General features: G+C 39.4%; 1 pseudogene; it reads right to left on the bottom strand.

Annotated features, from left to right (window-relative positions):
• Positions 1-1,358: 1,358 nt before the first annotated feature.
• Positions 1,359-12,533, bottom strand: part of LOC125414287 (SH2B adapter protein 1-like) — a 61,839-nt pseudogene continuing 50,664 nt past the window's right edge.

A 12,533-nucleotide genomic window follows, 5' to 3' on the forward strand; every position in this document is an offset into this window, starting at 1 on the left:
CTTGGGTGTCCTTGCCTGGTCTACCACCCTGATCCTGCAGCCACACAGAGACCCATTTCTAGAGTTAGAAGTTTCTTGTACCCTATATGGTCTTGACTTTCCTACTTGAATGCCACTTATATAATAGGTATTGGGGGTAGAGCATAGGTTGACACATCACTGTCACCTTTGTCTTCAAATTAGAACTTTGTCCTAAGCTTGAACTTGTCGCTGAGGTAAAAACTGAGGTCAAAGTTTGTTATTCCATGGCCGATTTTGTGAGAAATGACTGGTCCACATTAAACTCCTCCCACAAGTATATTTTTCAGAGATCATTTATGCTTTGTTAAATTTGAAGTTTAATTTAGGGCCTAGAGGATATATAGTGGAATCACTTATGGTGTTCTCCGGGTTTAAAGCACTTATCTAAAAGCTAGAATGTTCCATAAACGATGGAATTATTAAATTGTTAAAGAGTGACATCTTATCCCATCAGGACAATGGTGAAATCTAAGTGTCTTTCAGAATGTCTGGACTTGGATTCACTGTACCTAATAAAACCTCTAAGGAAAGTCATTGCTGGAATATCTCATTGGTGTAAGCTATCAAACAATCCACAAAGATAATAAGAAAGCTTTAATAAGAAAGATGGCAAAGTGACTTCATATGTTCTTTTGTCCAGAGGTAAGAGGAGGAAAAGTTTCAGATTATTCTACACAATTTTAGGAGGAGACATGGGATTATGTTACAGTAGTTGCTTTCCCTGGGTTTAAGTTGTTTTGGGGAAAAGAGTACATTTAATAAAGAAAAAAAAATAACGACTTTGCAGAGGCAAGATATATGGACACAGGACAAGAAATACCACACTAAAATGAAAATAAAATTTAATCAGATAGCAAATGGGGTCTAATTATACTCAGGGACAAGTTAAAGGAATCAGAATGAAAAAGGGCACAATTATGAAATGGGCTCGATAGAATGGATGTCCCAATAAAGTAAAAAAATAGAAATATAAAAAAGAGAATGCTTTATGTAAATTTCATAGTCATTTATAATGAGTATTTCAGATAAATCTTGGATGAAAACATATAAAAATGAAGTTAATGAGATATATTGATTTTGAAGGAAAGTGAAAGACTCATTTTGTATAATGAGTGGAGACATACCAGCTTCCTCTCTCATGTTCACCATTTTATAAGTATTTCTGGGTTATAGGGTAATAATTATTGAGGGAGACATTCATCAAAATGAAGTCGAAGTAAAATTAATCACACTGTATTGGTCAAATCACTTCTTAAAGAATCATTTTCAGAGTCATTTAAAAATAAAGATTAAGAGTTGGATAGTTTAGCAGAGGTAGTCAGTATTGAGAAATGAGTTCACCGGAAGCCCAGTGCTTGGTTCTTGGTCTTGGTGTCATCCAGAATTACAGCTGTACATACAGAGGATCTCAGGCCTGATGCTGCAGATTTACGCCGGTCTTGCTGGTTACTCGCGTGAGTTCTGTGTGTTGCAACACATTGATGGGAATCCTGAAAATAAGACAAGAGTTCCCACTGACAGAGAGCTTGAGAAAGTCTGACAAGAAGTATTTGTTCCTTTGTCACCGAGGATTGTTCTACGTTCTTCCTGTGTCCCCAAACCCATACTCCCATTTTATTTCAGAAAGAGAGGTGGACATACGCGTTTTTCAAGAGGCTGTGAAACAGGAGAGAAAGGAGTTGAACTCAACCCCAACTTAAGATTTTTTTTTCCCCAAAGGCCAGTGTCCTGCCATTTCCCAGGTAAACCACCTCTGCCAAGCAGAGGTCTGCATTACAGTGTCTTTACTTAGGGATCCTAGACTTCAAGACTCTCATTACCAGAGAGGATGTTACTCCAGCATGGGGCATCTTCCCCAAAGGACAAGAGGGATATCCAGAGACACTCGGCAAACATGTTTCATCTGATCCTAAGATTTTCCGGAACTTGTGGCTATTATTTAGAAATCAAACAGAGAGATAAACAATAACTTATCCCCCCCCCAAAGGAAAATAATTTTCTTTCTACATATATTTTCTCCTATAAAAAAATCAAAGACAATTTACCTCAACTTTATTTATTAGTTAATAAATTTGGCTAATCTATATTTTTGGATGAAAAATGAGTTGGCACTCACTGTCGGCAGTTTGGCAAAATCTTTTGGAAAAGAGAGATCTATGAATTCCAACAACAGTGTTGCTTTGTTGCTGTGGTCCTGTATGGTACTGCAGTATTCTGGGCATCATTACTCAGTCAGTGTTAACTACTGGATGTGCGGGTATTGAGCAAATGCCCCTGGGTTTCATATCATGATCGAAACATCCACAGTGTGCATCCGTTGTGGTACAATGTTCAACCCTGTAAGTCCTCATTCAGTAGCTCTGATCACTTACACATCTAGAAATACTTGAATACAGTGAGAAGGGGAAAAGAGCTCATTAGCTGTGTGCCCACTGCTTTCTGTCACCAGGAACTGGATGAATGAAAAATTCATTCACAAGGTCCATTGTGCACTTTTCTAGGTAGAAGGGGCCTGCTTCCCACAACCCTTCCAGTTTTGTCCTTAGACTGCTTCTCTTGCATACTGAAATAGCTTTGTTCTTTTTTTCAGCTATGTCAGATGTAGTCATGAAACTTCAGCCCTGGGGAAGTCCAGCTCTTACGTCCTTACGGCAGTCTTGTTACAAAACCTGGCTTGAAATAAATGAGAGTCTATTTTGTTATGATTTACATGTTTTCCTTGTGACAGTTCTGTTTTCAGCATTTCTCAGAGAAAATATAAGAAAGGAAATGCTTTCTTTTTCTTGTATCTGGTGACAAACCATGAGATGTAAAGTAGAAAGCCTGGAGTGTTCTCAAGAAGCTTTGTTTTATCTGCACATGCAAACTCAGTCCCCAAAAAAACAGCCATCAAGAGAGGCTGAAGGTAGTGAGGAATCAGGCTGGGTAGATCATTTCCTCTCAATCTTTTTGGAAAATGTATTGAAACAAGGGTGCAGTGTTTGTCATGGTAGCAAAGAATTGCTATTAGCAACCATACTGTGAACCCCTGGGAGTTAACAGCAAAGGAAATTTAACTCTCTTCCTGGTCCCACATTAACAAGTAGTTAGCAGCCCCAAAACCTCTTCCCCTGATTATTTAAGCAACACCATTTGTTATATTGTAGCCCAAAACAGGTCTTTGAGGTTTTTCTCTGTCTTCAAAGAAAGATATTTGGTTTTATAACATTTTATGCAAAGTGATCAAACATTGATTCAGCAATAAAAGAGTTCAAAATTAAATGGCTTTAATTTTTGTACCAGAAATGTTAGGGCTCAAAAGCATCTTATACTATGTTCAACCCCAGTAAAAGGTGTGACCGTAGTTCGCCTCACTCACACCTTGTAAATATGGAGACAGGGCAAAGAAGAATGAAGCAGACTCAGACACGCAGACTCTGGAAAAGCTGTCTTTCTAAAGGATTGAGACTGAGGAGGGGTTTTCAGTTCTCCATTCGCGGAGACGATAATAGGACTGGGCTTGAAAACCAATTGGGAATTTATCTGGTGGCCCATGAGTGTAATATTAACTAGCCAGAAGGCCGAGGCAGGATTGCAGAGGAAGCTCTGCCTGAGTGCTATAGTGAGTCTGCCTTTAAAATTCAAAACAAAACAAAATACAAAAGCACCAAGTTTGGGTGAGGCTCAATGGCAGACTCCTTGTTTAGCGTGAGTGAGCCACTGTCTCCCACCTCCAGCAGCTTGAAAGAAAAGAAAAATAACAGCAAAGGACCTCCCGTGCTAGGCTTCCCTTTGGGAAACGGTTCGAAACATCCATAGGAGACCAGCATGTCCTTACACATCCTGTCACCACCACCCCACCCCCCACCCCCCCACCCCGCCAGGCATCAGAGCAGAGAATCCAGAAAACAGCCTGACATTTGTGAGGATGTCACAGGAAGTTGGCTGCTGTGCAGAGGGGTTGCTGTGCTTTGAAATACACCCAAAGTGACATCCTATGGCAGATACCGGGAGGGATCTGTGGTCTGTGCTTGTGAGAACGGTTGCCTCCCTCTGAACTTTGATACTTATAAAGAGCCTCCTTTTAAGGTACATCCTTTTCCTGCCACGTTGGCCCCCTGCTCCTTAATCCATCACTTCATAGGTGATTTCCTACAGGAGTCCTTGATCAATATGCACAGCCATTTTCATTACATGACGCAGCTAAAAGGGCCCTTGGCTGGTCATCCAGTTTAATTGAATCATGCACATGTTTTTGGCACAGTTTTTATTTTATGAACGAAAGACAAAACTTCCCATGATGCTTTGCATTTCTACAAATTCAGGTGAGCAAGTCTGTCCTTAGGATGTACTCCAGGGTTATATGTGACATGGGTATTTGTTTAGCAGTGGCATGAAGTAAAGGAGTCCTAACAGTTGACAGTCATGTTTTTTTGTAGGTGATGCTGACATAATATAATATGTTATATTATATGTAATATATATCTTTATATATTAATTATTTATATATATAAAAATTATATTTTATGTGCAACTTTTGAGAGCTAAGGTTAGAGCCATTACATTCCAGAGCACAAATGCTTTTACTTGTTTTTTTTAGAGTGTCTCTCAGGTTTTGACATGAAAGCAGCTTGTTGGAGAGCAAAATAGTGGAACTCTTGGTGATGGCCTGGTGGCACTCTAAAATACAGGTCTTACAAATTTTCTGTTTCTTTGAACTCAGCCTTTCCCTTCTAGATCATCGCTAAAAAAATCACAACCAACAGAAAGCATATGCAGAAGGGAGAGCATGTCCCAGAATTCTCATTCTCATGGAAGTAAGTCCCAGGGAATCAAAGAACTTGGCCTGCAGCCACATATGCGATGGATGCCCTTGGAGACTGAGTTGGGGTGAAGCAGAATTGGCATCAGTTCCTCCCACCTCTTTCAAGAGCCTAGGGTGAAGGGATAATTCTTTTATCTAGGAGCACAGATTCTGGGGAAGACTTGTGCTACCTCCCAATGACACAGATGGAATTTAGATCAAGAATGCCTAGACCTGGGTGGCTAAATTCCTAGGAACAAGTTCATCATTTTCTTCTTCTTGAGAGTATCTTTCTCTGGAATGATGAGGGGATCTTAATTGTCGAGGTGCTTAAAAAATGGAAACGCTTCTTGATTAATTATTATGACCCAAACAAGGAATAGAGGTCGTCCTTGTCTCAGAAACCATGAGGGGGATATGTACACATGCCTTCTGCAGCTTCTCTGGACTTGCTGGTTCTGAGATCTCACAGCAGACTCCAGACACTCAAAGGATGGATTTTAGAGCAGAGGCAGGAGCTTGTGTGAACTGATTTCTGGACTGTGTTTCTGGGAGTAATTTGATTCTTCTTGAGAAATGAAAAAGGACTGCTTTAGTCCTTCTTCCTTTTCCAGTTTTAATGCAGGGATACATGTCATTTGTTTACAGGGAAATTCCCCCGAAGAACTGGTGATAGCTGTGTATTTGTCAACACTAATTTCTTAGAAGAAATGTTAAGGACAGGGCCTGTCTCCCATGGTTATCAGTAAAATATGCCATATCAAGTTGCAGTAAAACTAAGCATTTCCTCATGTATTAAGGCTGGGCTAGGTGACCCAGTATGAGGAGTAGGGCCCTAAAAGCCAGTAGAAGTGTTGTAAACAGCCTCTATGCCCACTGTTAGGAGTTCCACAAGAAGATCAAACTGCACAACTGGAGTATATATGCTGAGTACCTAAGTCCATCCCACACAGGCTCCTGGTTGTCAGCTCAGTCTCTGTGAGCCCCTGTGAGCCCAGGTTAGATGATTCTGTAAGTTTCCTATGTTGCTCTTGAGCCCTCTGGCCCCTACAATCCTTTCATCTCCTCTTCTGCAGGATTCCCCAAGTTCTGCCAAATGTTTGGCTGTGGGTCTGCATCTGTTTCCATCAGTTGCAGGATGAAGCTTCTCTGGTGACAAGTGAACTAGGCACCAATCTATGTGTTTAGGAGATTATTGTTAGGCATTATTACGTTGAAAATTATTTTTTCTCCAGTCATGTTTGGTTCTATCCAAGGTCTCTGGGTCATCCAGAATGTGGGTCCCGGCTCTCCACAATGCCATGCGTGGGCTTTCTCTCCTGGAAGGATTTTAGGCTAGACTAGCCGTTGATTGGCCACTCCCTCTATCTCAACACCACCCTTACCCCAGACTGTAGTTGAAGGTTATGTGACTGGGTTGAGAAGCAGCTGAAATTGAGCATTGACACTACTTTCCAGATGCTATTGCTACTGTTGCATTTAAAATGGTCTGGGGAAGGTCAAGCCTAACTGAAGAATGACTGTTGCTGACTGGAGAGACACTCCATATACCAGGCGTTGCGGCATGCTCTTGTCTCAGCACTCGGGAGGCTGAGGGATTGCGTTTGTGAGCTGAGACCAGTCTGGGTTACATCATGAGTTTCAGACCAGCTTTGGTTATGGAGTGAGACTCTGTCTAAAGAGAAAAGAGAGGAGAAGAGAGTGAGGGAGGAGAGAGGAGGACAGATGGAAGGGAAGGGTGGAGGGACAGAAAAAGAATGCAAGGAAGAGAGGGACTGAAATTAGCATTAAGACCACAAAGAAATAAACTTTAACTTCAACAATGTTCCTGATGAAAAGAGCAGGAAATAAGAATAATATCTTAAAATGTGCACGCCTATCTCTAATTATCTACTTAGGGAATACATATTGTGGAAAAAGAAGGTATCTGTAAAAGCCTGATGTCCTTGTCATGAGGAAAGCTAATGACTTTTATGTGGAAGGCCACTTAAACTCTAATGACACTAGCAGAGCATTATTTTTTTCTGATAATTGTTGAACGTTAGAGCAAACAACATACTTTATGACATATTTCTGATCTGGTACAGAAACGCAGTTATATATGCCTCAGGGGTTGGGATAACTTAGAAATTATCTGCTTTAATACATCAACCCTTCATTTGTTCGTAATATTCCTTATAAAATAGAGCACTGTACTGATTCTCTTAGTCTTATGACTTTATGTATCTATAGCATAGAAAAAATATTCATAGTACTATTACATATATATTATATATATATATATGAATTTTTACATTCAAGTACAAATAAGGTGACTAAATAGGAAACATTGTAAGATTTGTTGGAATAAATGTAGGAAATAATCCAAGCACTTTTAGTGATTGATTAGAGATGCATATATATATATATGTATGATATATGTAACTACATATATGTATGATATATGTAACTATTGATACTAGAAGTATATTACTAGTATCTTATGCTTCATATTGTAGGTACTGTGATGAGTACACACAGTATTCAAGCTGCTATACTTAACTATAAAGACATTAGTACTATGAGTATTGTATTTGTGCCCAACATATTAGGCTTGTTAGAAAGTTTTACTGCCCTATCTTTGCCATTCTAGAGGTGTATATCTTATACTTGTACTTTGTTTTGTAACTTATGCTTTTTAGTAGATGTTATGTTATGCAATAAATGCTATCAATTAGAGCTGTGGACAATCTCCATCTGAGGATATGGATATTTTACATATGGATAGGAATTTTATTGCCACAGTGATTGATAAAGGGAAGGAATGCCAGATGCCCTGTCAATATACTTGAAAACCTTCCTCAGAAAGGAATTGCCTTGCTTCTCATAAAATGCCTGAGTGATCCTCTGGATTTGGATGTAAGTGAACAACCTGTTCATAATTGCCTGAGCCGAGATTTAATTTCTTCTTAGCTGAAAACACAAAGCGCTGTCTCCACACGCTGAGCACACTCTGAGCTGTCCTAGAAGATACTCATAGGTGTTGATTATACTTCACTTAAGTGCGTTGAGAAGTTCTCAGAGATGCCCAGCTTTTCAGAGGAGGGCATACCCAAATGCACCCCTACCTGAATTACTTACATTGGAAATGCCGGAGTTCATCAGTTACATGCAAGCTGCATTGTTGCATTACTGACAATAGTCACGGGCAGAAGCATCAAGGACTTCATTTCATTTTCTAATATTTCTGACCAATTCTTCAAGTGATCCCATTTCTTATTACAAATGGACATCGTTTTATATTACCCTTAGGGGATTGTTATTGGTATTTAAATTATATGTAGATCAGTTATAGTCTCTAAATTTTAACTTATTTTTTAAAAATTAATTTAATTAGAATTCATAGGTAATATAACCTACCATAGCTTGTGATAATGAAATAATGAATACATACTCACAAGTAAGTTTGAGAAGGCTTAGCATAGGCGGCAGGCTTTCGGGCAATCACTACACCTGGCAGTACAGTCAGACCTGTGATTTATGGAGGGATATTACAGCATACACAACTGTGAATGGAAGTGTGTACTCAAGGTCTCAATTGACTGCCTGAAGGTCTGTTGTATTAAGCATCTCCATTTGATGGTACCTATTGTCAAGGCCACTTCCTTCTGGTGAGTAGAACCACTCCTGTGTGGCTACTTCTTTTCCATGACTAGTCTGTAAGCAAGATAGGCATTGCAGTCTTATGAACATAATCATGAATTGGATGGTCAGTCATCTTTACTGTGTTCTACTGCTAATGACAAGTTACAGATTCGAGTCTTAGTCAGGGTAAGAGGGTTGTCAAACACAATACGGTGACTAGCACGCAAGGATAATGGTGGATGTACCATCGGTCTAGCCCAGTCAGCTACAGAGACAGTTTTGTATGGAGAGGCTCAACTGTAGTGTTTCAGTGTTGGCTTAACAATTATTTTATCCCGAACTTTAAAGGTCATTGAAGTCAAAGAGGAAGGAGACCTGGATGGCTAGCAAGGTCTTTTGAGACTGCTAAGTCCTTGCTCATCTCATGTGTATTTAATCTAATGGGGTTATCTGAAGCATTGGGGTGTGGTGGTGAGTCATCCTCATTTCATGTAACTCAGTCTTCTTATGCAGATTACCAACTGGTTCCCAAGCTATTCACAATTAGAACCGAGGAAATATATGTAGAGATCAGCTATACAGTTGCCTGATCAAAACCTAAAGAACTACAACACCAACCTAAAGACCAATAGACTAACACAGAAGGGGACTGTCTCACAGGACCCCACCTATAGATAAAGAACTGCAGGCAAATAACGGATGCTGAGAACAGGAGAAAAAGTCTTCCCCAGGGATGGTTACTCAGTACCAACCATCAACACTAAACAGATTCAGCAGGTGTGTGAGTGTGTGTCCCAGAGAGAGAGAAAGAAAACAGAGACTGTGATTTCAAGAAGGAGCAAAGAGATGGATCTATAAGAGGGATAGAGGGAGAATGAAAAAGATGATGTAATTATATTTCAGTTTTTTAAAAAAAGAAAATAAAATCGAGAGAACATTTTAAGATTTTAATGTTATGTATTTACTATAGATGTTTATTAGGCACCTGTTATGTGTTGGATATTGTTTAAACTTAGTAATCAATTGATGGAGGTATGCGTATGCACACATTTGTGTGTACGAATGTCGGTGTAAATGCAGCTAATTATGTACCAAAATTTGCATATGGAAGTCAGAGGATAATCTTTCAGGAGTAGTCTCTCTCCTTTCATATTGTTTTTGAGGCAGGAGCTCTCCTTTGCTTGTCACTGCTCTCATCTTCTCTTCCCGTGAAAACACATCTGTATCACAGTGTCCAGATTTCCGCGGGAGTTCGAGGGATCTGATGCACATTGTTCGTGTTTTATGGCTGTCACTTTCAACTGCTGTGGCATCTTTCAGCCCCCTAGCCATTGTTCCAAAGCGATGGACAGGGATTCCACCCCTTTGTAGCATATGGTGGGTGTCAGGTGTGATAGGAACCACAGGGTCTTCTGGTACAAGGTATAGCGCAAGCGATGTGCGAAGGGCACGGGATCTGAAACAATGCAGTTGTTGAAAGTATATATCTATGGTGAGACCTTAGCTTACAGTTCTTGCTCTCTTTGATCCTTTGTTTCTTCAAGTGAATAATTGTGTTAAGATGATTATCCTCACAGAATTTCTCTGGTGATTTTAAAAACAGCCAGCGCATATGGGTGATCGGTGTTAAATGTCTTGCTCTTTTGTCAAACAGACAGTTATAAATTAGCTACCGAGGGAGACTTTAATATTTAACCTGAGCTACAAAGTTATGCAAAAGTTATAAATACCAAATATTTAACTAATCGCCTGGGACAAAATCATTTTGGTTATGTGCAGTTCATCTTTTATTATTGTCATTATAAGGTCTCTCAATCATCCTCAGAGCCTCCTGTTTATTATTTGGTTATGGCAAGCACATCCTAATTGCCCAATTACACAAAAGACTTAAGTGATTCAAAGAAGAATTTTTACTTGACAGGATAAATAATAGTCCCTTTGAAAATGTGTGCATTGAAATATAAATCAACCGACTGGAACATACATACTTACCTATTTTGAACTCACCTAGTGTTTCCTGCACAGTTTGTGCTGATGGAATATGATGGGGAATGAGGAGTAGAGTCTGTCAACCATACAGAAATTTAGAATATTCATTCATTCATTCATTTAACTAACAAACACTTAAAAATTTCTATTTCAGGCTCTGAGCATTGAAAAAATAATTGAGGATTATACATGTAGTATTTGACAGATACAGACAAAAAGTTTATTTGGAGGAAGCATATTTGCAGAACAAGTAAAATAACCCAACATTCTTGATTGGGAACTCACATGTACAGGTTTTTTTTGTGTGTGTGCAATGGGATGTATGGGAGAGGGCTACCATATAACAGAACATTCTTACATTCTACTGTTCAGTTCACTGTGAGGAACCTCAGACCGTCGCCATTTACAGTACCTGTTATGTTGAGTTCCTATCAATTCTGTGGTATAAATGAATTCTAGTCTTTGCAAGGAAAGACTGTTAATTCATTCACATGCTTACAAACTTTGACAAAGTAAGCTCAATAGAATTTTGCATTTTTTTTTGAATCTGTAATTATTTAGTACTTCTGTTTGGCCCTTAGGATAAATATGCAGGTACATTTAATTTGTCTGCACATTTTGGTTAGCTCATAGCTTCTTGATGGGCATGCATGGTGGTCTCTGTATGTAGCACTTAGTTACAAAAAGTTTGGTGGCTCTTACAATCTTTTGCTCTCTTTCATGGTGTTCCTTGAGCCATGGATGCAGGAGCTATGCTGTACATAGAGTGACTGTGATTCGGCTCCCCAGAATCCATTAATCTTGATTTTTGTGCCTAGTTATAATTTCTGTAATTGCTGTAGAGAGCAGGGTTTCCTTGGGTGGGGAGGGGTTGTAGTTACACTCTTATGTGGGTATAAGGGTAAGACTTAGAATATAGGTAAGGAAGTATGCTAGTCTACAAAGTGGTGGTAGCAGATTCTCTTCTAAGGTCCAAGGCCTTACTAACCCTGGGTGGTTGAGTGGGTTTCAACTACCAGATGTGATTTCCTGAAGTCTGCTGTGAGGCTTCCTTTCTTCCATATGACTGTATAAACAAGACATGAACAATGATAGTGTCCAGAGACGTGTGAGACATGCTAACATAGAAATGGGGAGAGTCTCATGGGGTCCTATTCCTAGACAAAGATTAACAGGCAACTAATGACTTTTGGAAAGAAAGGACTGGTCTCTCCTAAGGATGAATCTGCTGATTTGTTCTCTAATACAATGTGGGCATGCTTGAAATAATATATACACACTAACAATGAAAATGGACTCAGCAGTTTGTGTGTGTATGTGTATATATGTGTGTGTGTGCTTATGCATACATATATAATAACAATAAAGTGAAAAAGGTTGTCAATATGAGGCTAAGTGGGCATGGAGGTGTTGAAGTGGGAGATACGTGGGGAGCCAGAGGAAGGAAAGAGAAGTGGAAAAGTGATGTAATTATATTTTAATTGAAATTTGTATCGAAATTAAAAAATATTTTTGTGGTTATTGCTAAGGTTTTGAAAATGAACGGGTCCCTTGCCTATCTTCCTTTTAGTATCTGACAAAAATTGACAGGGTAATAATATGTCTTCTTGGTTTCTGCTTCTTTTAAAGACTTTTTAGAAATCATTTTTAATTGCATGTATGTGTGAAAATCTGTGTGTGGGCTTGCACCTATGTGCTGGTGGCCATGGAGACATTGCTCTGGAGCTGGAGTGTCAGGCTTAACCTGCCCAATGGGTGCTGGGAACAGATCTTGGCAAGAGCAGTCAACACTCTTGCTGCTGTCTCTTCAGTCCTGGTTTCTGATCCTTTGAGACATTGGGAATGCTTTCTTGCAAGTTTTAAGGATGGTGTGTTTGACACTAGTGATTAATATTTTGATATCTTATATAAAATACACCCCAGTGCTTTAATATTCTTTGGACCCTGAAGGTTGTAATATATAATGGAAACTCCAACTCCAGACACCATGTAAAGTTTTTAGGTAAAAGAAAAGGTGGAAGAAATAGGTCTTCTATTGCTCTAACAAAGAGCCCATGGCTGTTTAATCCGTGATAAGCAAAGCTGATGCCAGAAGGAAGGTACACATGGCCAGGCA

Source organism: Myodes glareolus, chromosome 23 (genome assembly GCF_982192425.1).
Source record: "Myodes glareolus chromosome 23, mMyoGla1.1, whole genome shotgun sequence".
Lineage (NCBI taxonomy): Eukaryota > Metazoa > Chordata > Mammalia > Rodentia > Cricetidae > Myodes > Myodes glareolus.